Genomic DNA, 9,979 nt, shown 5'->3' with positions numbered 1-9,979 from the left:
ACGATGCTCTTGGCTGTGCCCTCCTTCACTGAGTGAGTGCAGGGAGAGAATTTTTATGGTCAAATGATTGATCAGAATAACTCCAAAACTGCAGAAAGCAAAAGGCTTTTAAAGGTGGCACTGGGGGCTGCGTGCCTGCCCGGCTCCTGTCCCAATGGCTCCCACCAGTATGGAGCTGTGCCCCGTTACCTCCCAAAAGAGGCAGCAGGAATGGCAGCTGCTCCATCTCCTGCTCAGCACCAGTGGCTCTGCTTGGGGCTGATGTCTCCAAAAAGGCTTCAATGCCTGCAACATCCCAGCCCCTGCCTTCTCTCTGCTCCCGTGGGTTGGGGTGGGGTGGGATGGAGGAGGCTTTGCCAACTGGTGCTATGGCTGCACCCCTTCTGCAGGACTCCCCAGACCCAGTTCACCACCAAGACTGTCCCACCAGTGCCGGTTGGGCCCTATAGCGGGGCTGTACGTCACGTTGGGTCTGTGTCCTATGTTGGTGCTGTGCTCTAGCAGAGGGCTCAGCCACATTTTGGGGCTTGTCCTCTGTCATTGGGCTGCTAACCCCATTCCAAGGCCTGTCCTCTATAGGAGTCCTGCTCCCCGCAGTGGGGCAGCACCCCACGCTGAGGACGGTGCCCTGTACGGGATCCTGGTCGCGGCAATGGTACTGTAACCCAGACCGGGGATCTCATCCTGCAACGGGGCCTGGCCCCTATAGGGGCTGGGCACCTACAGGGTACCCTATAGCGGGGCCTGGCCCCTACGCGGGGAGCTGTGCCCCAAACCGTCTACCTGACGCGGTAAATGACGCGGGGGCCCATACCGAGTCCTCCCGCCGGGCAGCGGGGAGTTAAAGGGAGGCCCTACCGGTAGCCGCCAAACGCGGCGGTACCGTAAAGCGCCCCGCGCTGCCGCAAAACCGCTCCTCCCGTCGCTCGCCTCAAGCCTCCTATTCTCGAACGCGCTTTACGCCAACGCCGTTGCGCCACCACCCTCCCGCCGGCTGCGCTTGCGCCGGGCTCTGCCGGGCCTCTTCGCCGCGGAGTTGGTATTCTGGAAGGGCGCCTGCGCCGGCGGCGTGGCGGGGGGCGCATGGGTGCGTGCGGAGCCTACGCCGCCGGCGTAGCGTTGTCGCTGGCTGGCCGCTGCCCGCGGAGTGGTGAGGGGAGGCGAGAGGGCGGCGTGAGGAGAGCCGGGCCGGGGGCGCCGCCATGGGGAGGCGGCCGCGGGGCAGCGGCAGCGCGGCCCGCCGCTGAGGGCCTGCGGAGGTAAACGCCGCCATGGGGCGCCGGGGCCGGGCCGGGGGGCCCTGTTGCTGCCGTTCGCTCTGGCCGGGACCGGGCAGTGCCGGAGAGAGCGGGGGGGGGGCCGGGCTGGGCGGTGCCGCGGGCGGCGGGGGCCGGGCCCGGGGCGCTGGGAAGGCGGGGGGCGCCGGGCCGGGCTCGGGGGGCAGGAGGGGCTGTGGGGGCCACAGGGCGAGGTGGGTGCCGGGGGGAGGCCGGGGGTGGTGGGGCTGAAGGCGGGGGTCAGGCGGGGCCCCCCAGTGTGTGTGCGGGGGTGTCAGTCCGGGCGCGGGGGGCTGGAGGGGCCGTAGGGCCGGGCTGGGCCGGGGGGCTGAGGGCCCAGGTCCGCCTCGCTCCGTTCCCTCCCGGCGATTCCTGCTTTGTGGCTCTGGGGAGGGGGCCCGGGTCCACCCGGGATCGCGACACCCCCCCCTCAGGCCCCTTCGAGGCCGGCTCGGTGGTGGGGATGGGGCCGGCCCAGCCCGGGTTTGTCCCCCTGGCCTGCACCCTGCCCTGGCCTGCTCGGGGGAGCCGGAGCCTTGCAGGATGTTGGCTCCTTTGTATGTGGCTTTCCTCTCTCCAGAGGGGTTGGGAAGTGTTTATTTGGGGAAAGGGACTGTGCTGAATCTGTATTTAAAATAGCTTTCTTTTCTTTAGCAAAGCGGGTGAGGATGAATGTGAGAAACGGGAAAAATACCCTCCCCCTTCTGCCCCCACCAGACAGGAGCTGACTTTAGCTGTTCCTAAGGCAGCCAAGAAGAGGTTTGCAGAGAGGCGGCTCTCCTGTGGAGCTGGGCCACCAGCGGCCTGTGGCTCCTCTTTGGTGGCTGGCAGAAGGCAACTGAGTGAGGCCCTTGGACCTAGGGGGCCAGATAATGTGGTGTTGTGAGGATGTTTGGGGAGGTGTCTCTTTTGAGGAGTGGCTTACCGTGACCTGCCATGTTAGGTGTATTTCAGAAGTTAAAAAACAAAGTTTGTTAAACCTCTTTCAAGTTGCTGTGAAATTTTTCCACTTTAAAGAAGCTAGAGGTAACTAGAACCCTCGTGAAACAGTGTGTAAAATGATTGCAAGCATGCAAAGGGTTTGCACCTGTGTGTTTGGAAGTTGCCTCCTTAACTAATCCATTTGTTTTCCTTTTGTACAAGTGGCTGAATATCTGGAAATAAATTATGAGGAGTGTGTAAGTTCATCTGCCAGCTGGACTGTCCGGTCAGCCTGCCACACGCAGCATGCCCCCATCTCCCCACTGCCAGCACAGAGGTTTAAAAATTGGGCCTTATATAACAGATTGGAGAAAACGTTTGGTGTTTGCCAGTGCGTCTGAAAAAGAATTGCTGTAAATTAGGGCAGGAGGCCTCCATGGGGATCCTGTGGAGAGGCCTTCTCTGTGGCAGGGTAGGCTTGACTGCTGTGAGAAACTTGCTAAAGATTTGTTGGTTTTGTTTTAATTTGGTGTGTTACAGACAGGAACGTTGTTTGGTGATGATTTTATCGCTGCATAGCACCTTTTGGGCCTCTGAGTGGGTTGTAGTCTTGTGGTGCAGACAAGGATGGTCTAACCCCAACTTGCTGCCTGGCTGGTGGCAGCTTCTTTCGGGTCTGTGGTAGTGTGCATGTTTGGGGAGCCCCCAGTTCCCCCTGGGGGGGATTGTCTCATCAGCTTGTAGAGATGACTGCCCTCCCGTGTCAGTCTGCCTCGGGATTTGATCTCCTCCTCGTTAGCTTACAAATCTGTAAGGCCTTATAAATCAGTTCTGTAGCTTCTTTGCGAAAACAGCTGCTGTTCTGGTTTGCACTTGCATCAAAACGACTGGGGTACAGTTGGTGGTGGTTTGCAGGGGAGACTTTTTCTGTCCGGCAGTTTCTCTGGTTGCACTGAATGGAGCTCTGTGTTCCTGCCCTTGCAGCATGGTTTGTGTTTGGTTTTCTTGTTGCAGCACTCTTCAGAAGAGTGAGTGGAGAGGAGGAAGTTGGCACTTGCAGTTCAGCAGGTTTCTGGATTCTGCCCTCCGAGTGCTTCTCTCCGCTGGTGTCAGTATGGGGAGAGGCTTTGCATCGCCTCTTGTTTTGTATTCCATTTCTGAGCTCCTGTGCTGCCCGACTGTTGTCAAAACTGTTAATACGGGAGTGACTCAGCGGATCAATGAGAATGACATGAGGGCTGTGCTCTCGTGGACAATCAGTATTTTTTCCCCCACCCCCTCCAGCCCCACTGGGCTGGAAGAGACATGTCTGAGAGCAACTGCCAATAAACATCTTTACTGGACTCGGGCCTGATTGTGCTCTGTAGCTTTTTTCCCCCCACCTTCCTCACACACACACACATATACTCCCACCCCCCACAGTTTTTCTAGCTAGGAGGAGCTCTGATGAGCTGTGCTGGAACAGCAGTCCTTTGCTTTGGCTGCTCCGGCCAGGTATGCGCCTAGCCTCTGGTCTGGGGGCATTACACCCTGCTAGAAGGACTGAACCAGTTCTTGTATGAGCCAGTCTGGGTGGGAAGTTGTTTCTCTCTGCTTTTCGGATAGAGGAACTGCAGCACCAGGCACTAAAGGCATGTCTGAGGTGGTGAGGAAGCCTTGGGTGAGCAGCAGCCCCTGTTGTGCTTTGGCTCCTTCCTGGGGATGTGCAAGAGAGGTGTGGACCTCAGGGCTGTCGAAGAGATGCTCTTTCTTAGCTCAGCAGGGCTGGTTAACGTGGGGTTTGGTACCAGTGTGCAGCGCCCTGGTTTGCCTTTTGATACTCTGGTGACTTCCAGCTGTATCAGGAGTCAAACCCTTTTCCTTTGTAGTGCTGCTGAGAGGGGAGAGACTTGGGTGCCAACACAGGAGCTTCCTTTGTGTGCTTACAGTGGCTTTTTGCTCAGAGCTTGTGGGAGCAGCTCTGCCCACAGCCCTGTAATTGGGCTTTGACTAGGCAGACTTGCCTTGTCCTGGACGCAGTGAGAAGCTGTGAAACTGTGCCTCCTTCCTTGGGCCCAGCCGTGGCGTGGCTTGGAGACTGCTTTGGTCCTGCTGTACCATGTGAGCTGGGAGGGGAAGGAGGGGGAGCAGCTCTCTCAGGAACTCTGGGCTTCTACTGGAGAAAGAGTTACCTTCTTGTTAGAAAAGCTGTGTGCTTATAGTTTGGGGGTTTTATTTGAATGGATGTTTATACTTCCTACTGGACGTTTGTGTCTCCAGCAGGTCCATCACTGTGGAGAAGGAGTACTTGGTTGTGAGGAAAGTGTAAAGGTGACTTTCTGCTGGGGCAGCTGAACACATGAACACAGAGTATTGGGGCACCCTGTCTGGCTCCCAGATTCACGCTAGCTGCCCTCCATCTCCTGGGAAATTCTATTAAATCCCTGCAGAAGCTGCAGCCTTGCAGCCCTTCCTGTTGGCCAGCCCCTTCCTTGCATGTTATGGCTTTTAAAAAAAGCTTACTGTGGAGCATATATCGAGCTGAGATGTTCCAGGATACCTCCTGCCTTGTCTTTACTACACTACCAGCTGCCGATGGCTCTCTGGCAGCCAGGGTAAGACATGGGTCTGCCCTTTCAAGGCTTATCTTGACCTGAGATGCTCAGAGCTGTGATCCCCACTGCTCACAGGTTCCACCAGCCCTGCTGTGACAGGGAGGGAGGGGTGGTACAGTGCGCTCTGGGTGGAAGTGCAGTATGTGTAAAAACCACAAAAAATCAGTCTTCCACTTGCTGTGGTGGTAACATTGCAGCAGACTGGTGCGCTTGATAAGCACTGAGATGATCCCATGCTGTGCAATTTAGGATATGGCTCTTCAGGTAAGCTGAAACTTGTAGGTAAGACTTTGCAGAGCATTTTAAAATGCTACAGGGAGCAAGATGTCCATGATTTCTTTCATGGCCCACAGTAAAGAGTTTGCTCCTGGAGCAGAGGAATTCAGTTAGTTCTTTAAAGACTGAATTGGCTTCTTTGGTTCCAAAAAGATGACAAACAGAAGTTCTCTGTGTGAGGCGAATCCAGGAAGATTTCCCAGTGCCCATGAAGTCTGTATACTGCTGGAAGGTTGGTGATAGTTACATTTTCCAAGCAGTACCCTGCTGACATGTGCCTTCTCCACTGCTGTTGGACCCATGTCACTTAAAATGTTGCAGCATAAACATTCTCACCTGTAGGAAACAAAGGCCTCAGTGTCTTGAGGCTTGCTTACCTGTGACAGTAAAACCAAATGCTCTCAGGATCTTGTCGGCTAAAAAGACTTGTACTGAGGTGGTGACGTGAGGGAAGCCTGGAGTCCTGTCCTGCGAGCTCTGGAGGAGCTGAGCCTCAGGCCTGGGAAGGGTTCCTGCACCGCAGGCTGAGATCTTGGCTTCCTCTCCGGTGTCAGATGGTAGGCAGCAGAATGCAGCCCCGCTGCTGTCTGGTGGGGACTGTGCTTTGAAAAAGAGCAGGGAAGTGCTGCATGTTGTGTAGCATCTGTGGGGCAGAGATGGCAGTAAGTTGAATGCGAGAGCAGTAGTTGGGATAAGCAAAGACACTGTTGCAGCTGGATTTTGGATATAAGGAGCTCATTGGGCTTGCAGGGTGTTTGAGACACTGAGAGAGTCCGGAAGAAAAGCGTTAATTTTTTTAATCATTCATTTTACATGTCCACCAACTCAAGAATGTCCTGTAGCCCTTTGTTATTTAATGTTATGTAATGTTTTTTAATGAGGGAGGCCTGGTGTTTGCTTTCCAAATGGTAAATTAGACAGTTGGCAGGTGATGCACAGGCTTTGTCAGCCTGTGCGGGATGTTCTTAAGTTAATAAACGGGGGTTAAGATTGGTCTTGGACTTGGGTTTTGTGAAGCTTTCCTTTGGAAGAGCTTTGTAGCCCCACTAGCTGCAGCTGAGCAGACCTGTGCAGGAGGAGTGGTGCTGGGAGGGGTTCGTGGGTGCCCTGGGAGCACGGCTGCATCTCTGGGGATTCGTTCCCCTTCCCAATCTGGAGGCTGGAAAGCCTTGCTGAGAGTGGCTGTCGCCTGGGTGCGGGGGTGCTGAACAGCGGGCTCTGAAAGGTCAGCAATAATCCAATTTAAAACCAGAACGGAGGTGTAATGGTTTTGTAGTACTTGGAACCTCCATTCTTACAGATTCTGGTCAACGCCTGATGTTTTCAGGTGTAAAATCTTGGCTGCTTTTTGCTTTTGAGATAGTACTGAGGTATAAACAACAAAGCAAGAAACCTTTTTCCCTTTTTTTTTTTTTTTTTTTTTTTTTTTAGCATGGCCTGTTGGCAGTGATGAAGTTTATACTCTCTGCCTGGTTTCCCCAGTTTGATGCCGGGAGATGGTGGTGCTTTCCAGCACTTTCTGTGCCATACATGTGGGCGAGGGGCAGGCTTAGGCTCTTGTGGAATCCCCCCGCCCCCAGCTCTGCCAACTCCTCATCCCAAAGGCAGTGCAGGTTTGGGTTGAAGTCTAGCTTTTATGTTCCCAAGTACAGAGAATATTAAGGCTGCGACTTGGAGCAAGCGCTGGAGGCAGAGGTACGGTCTGTACATTGAGAGGACTGCTAGCAGCTGGTAGCTGAGGCACCGGAGGTGCTGGTGCTGACAGGTACAGACTAGTCTCCACCTTGAGCCTTGAGAATTCCTGCACAAACTTGCTGGAGCTCGTTGCTCAGTGGGCTTGGGCAACTGGGGAAGGAATGGGAAGTGCTCGGAGGGATGGAGCTTTAACATTGCCTCCAGGGTAACTTGCAGCTGCTTTTAAACCCATGCCGTTTTCTTTACGGCTGCCTGCCCGCTCAGAGGGGCCGAGAAGAGATCGCCAGAGTCCCCAGCGAACTCTCCAGCCTGAAGGGAAGGGAGCAAAGAGAGGAATTCCAGCACAGCAGACTGTCACAGCTCTGTCTCGCATGGTAGCAGGGGATGTTGCCAGGGAGCAGCTCTCCGCCGCTCAGGCCCCTCTTCTGCCTCTCAGGCCCGCTGCTTGGAGCAGGGGGGGCCGAGCAAGGCGTTCCTTGGCTTCCCAGGTCTGCAGGCACCCTGTTCAGGAGAGTGAAAGGGGAAGCTCCTTTAACACACACCATACTGAGCTGAGCTGGATAGAGAAGAAACATGGAATGCAAGTTACTGTGCAGTATGCTGTTGGGGGACACCCGTGCTTGTTGCCAGTAGTCTTTCTCTAGCTGCAGCTCCCTGGGTAAATGTGGCATTTTGCCACGGAGAAAAGGTGGGCAGACCCCTTGCGTTGGAGCGAACTCTGGTTTCAGGTGGTTTTTGGCAGGGGCTCCTTTGCCTCAGCTGTGCAGCGCAGACGCAGGCCTGCCTTCGGCAGGAGGTGTGTGAGCAGCATGGTGATACAGCAGCCCTGTCTGCTGATGGGCTTGGCTGGCAGAGATGGGCATCGCAGTGCTGCTCTGGGGTGAGGCGAGGCCGGCTCTGCAGGGGCTCTGGCCGCTCACGCCTGGCTGCAGAGTCACGATGGAAGCTCTGCTCCCCTGTGCTGTGTGGAAAATGCCCACAGCATCCCAGAGCCCGGGTGCTGCCATGCTTCAGGTGTACTGACCTCGCTGCATTTTTACATTTTTTTTTTTCCTCACCTTTCCCTCTGTCTTATTGTGCTGACACCTCTCTGACTTCCTTGGGCTTCTACCTTGCTGAGATATTTTCTTGCAAGACCTAGCATGTCTGTCAGGGAGCTGGGCTGCCTGCATAGCAGGAGCAGCCTGGAGCATCTTTTGCACTGGAGAGATCAGTTTGCCGGGCATGGCTGGATGGAAAGGTGGGCATTTTTGAGAATAGTGGCAGTGCAGTCAGAGCGGGGGGGACAATGTGTACAAATGGTACAAATGCCCTCGCTGCAGTCTGGATGGCACCTGTGGTTCCCAGCAGGTCTTCTCTAATGTCTCTCTGAGTATATGTAAGCACAGACCTGGAAATGAGACTCAAAATAATCCTGTGCACAGTGCAGAGGATGCACTGCAGCGGGCTTGGCTCGGTGACAGCAGACACCTGAGGTGTGATAACACACGAGCAGGGGACGGTTCCTGCTGCTGGTTGTGGTCCTGGCAGGGGACTTACGGAGCCTGAAATCTGACTTCTCCTGGGAGAAGAGTGTAACACTCGGTGCTTTGCTCCTATTTTTGTTCAGAGCCAGAAATCAAAGTCCAGAGCGGTGCTTCTCCAGCCAGAATCATTTCAAGGCACTTGCTGTTGTTTTAGGGCCAATATTTAACTTGTGCCTGTGATGAGGAATGCCTGTTCTACTCTAGCAGTTTGCCTTAAGAAGTTTGAGGGAAGAATGTCCACTGCTGGGGGGGAAGCAGGGGGGATTTCAGGAAATGAGTTTAAATCTCTGTATTTACAGGTCTATGTGAAACAGCCCGAGTTCCCCCTCCGGCGCAGCTCTGGCAGGTACCGAGGCTGCTCTGGCAGAGCCGCAGCGCAGGAGCGGCTGGAAGGAAATGTTTGTGTGCTCGGGCGCTGGAGCAGGCGGCAGCACAGGGTGTGTCTGCTCGCACAGCCCCAGTCCTGCGCTCCGGATGCCAAGGGGGATTTAAAGGCACAGGTTTGAGGCTGGTGAGTGCAGCTGGGCTGGAAAGTGCATCGACTCCCGATAAAAGCAGATTATCGGAGAAGAAATGCTCTGCTGCTTTTGCTTTCTCTGTGGTCTTTGGTGGCGAGAGTTCGTTAGCTGTGAAATCCTCTGCAGTGGATCCTGCTAATGGCAGGATTTTCCATTCCCTGGACCTGCTCTGTGAGGTGCTTATGGCTTCCTCTGTCCTCTCTCACCTTTCTGTGTGATCCTTCTTGCAGCCTGCCACAAACACCACTGCGCAGCCTCCAGTAAGCCCATAAGGATGTGTGCTCCTGCTGGTCAGCGTGGGGCTTGTACCACGTCTCTGAGCGGAGCGCGGCTGTGTGCTGGGATACAGGTGGTGTACGTCAGCATTCAGGTCAGGTTATGCAGGCATCTCTGCAAGCAGTGTGGGCTGGTTGTGGTGCGTGAGGACATGGTGAAGGAGAGGTGCCTTCTCCTTCTGTTCCCAGCTCCTTAGGTGGCCTTAGGCAGGTCAGGCAGCCCCCTCTTTGCAGACAGGGCAGGCCAGAAATTCTGGGCCCAGATGTAACATCTGGGCTCCCTGAGCTGCATGGTAACCCTCTGCCCTGACTTCTGTGCCCTTGATTGGATGCTTTTGGCCATGCTTGACTGTGTTACGCTTAGATACAGAAAGAACGTGTTTTCTCTTGAAGGAAAATCAAAGGCGTGGGGCTGTTCGCAAGCCAGTCCAAGGGGAAGGCTTTGCCTGGGCTCCTGTATGCAGAGTTCAGCCCAGCTCTGAGAGGCTGAGAACATCCTCCTGGTGTAGCAAAGGCCTTGCAGGCAGCCCTCGGTCCCAACCTGAAGCCACGTTAAGGAGAGCCAAGTCCAGCCGGAGTATGGCTTTGGCCTTCAGTGACAGGTTTGGCACTGGGGAAGCAGAGGTTTTTGTCTGAGCCCCATCTAGCTTGGAGGTGGCATGGTGCTGGAGTTTGGAAGGGATCAGGGACTGTATAGGGAGGTGGCAAACTGACTTCCCCCCTCATTTGCATATTCTGCAGGTACCTGGTAGCACCTGTGATGGTGGTGATAACTCAGTGGTGATAACTGAGCTGTGTCTGTTCAACCCAAGGGCCCTGGCAGCATCCACACTGCAGCCCAGATCCCCTCTGTGATTGTGTTCCCAGTTTGAAAGGCTGAGGAAGGGGCTCATGTTC

At 55.1% G+C, this 9,979-nt stretch overlaps 1 protein-coding gene across 4 annotated transcripts in view; it reads left to right on the top strand.

Moving 5' to 3' along the window:
- The first annotated feature begins 1,029 nt into the window (after window positions 1-1,029).
- The window catches only part of CSNK1G2 (casein kinase 1 gamma 2), a 46,386-nt gene continuing 37,436 nt past the window's right edge, over window positions 1,030-9,979 (top strand). For 3 of the 4 annotated variants that reach the window (XM_040591248.1, XM_040591250.1, XM_040591249.1), the window contains exon 1: window positions 1,030-1,259. The gene's annotated coding sequence lies outside the window, so the exon portion shown is untranslated. The remainder of the gene's footprint in view (window positions 1,260-9,979) is intronic. The other variant, XM_040591251.1, reaches the window with a different exon arrangement.

This window comes from Falco naumanni, chromosome 4 (assembly GCF_017639655.2).
Source record: "Falco naumanni isolate bFalNau1 chromosome 4, bFalNau1.pat, whole genome shotgun sequence".
NCBI classification, from domain to species: domain Eukaryota; kingdom Metazoa; phylum Chordata; class Aves; order Falconiformes; family Falconidae; genus Falco; species Falco naumanni.
This window is presented reverse-complemented; position numbering and strand designations above follow the sequence as displayed.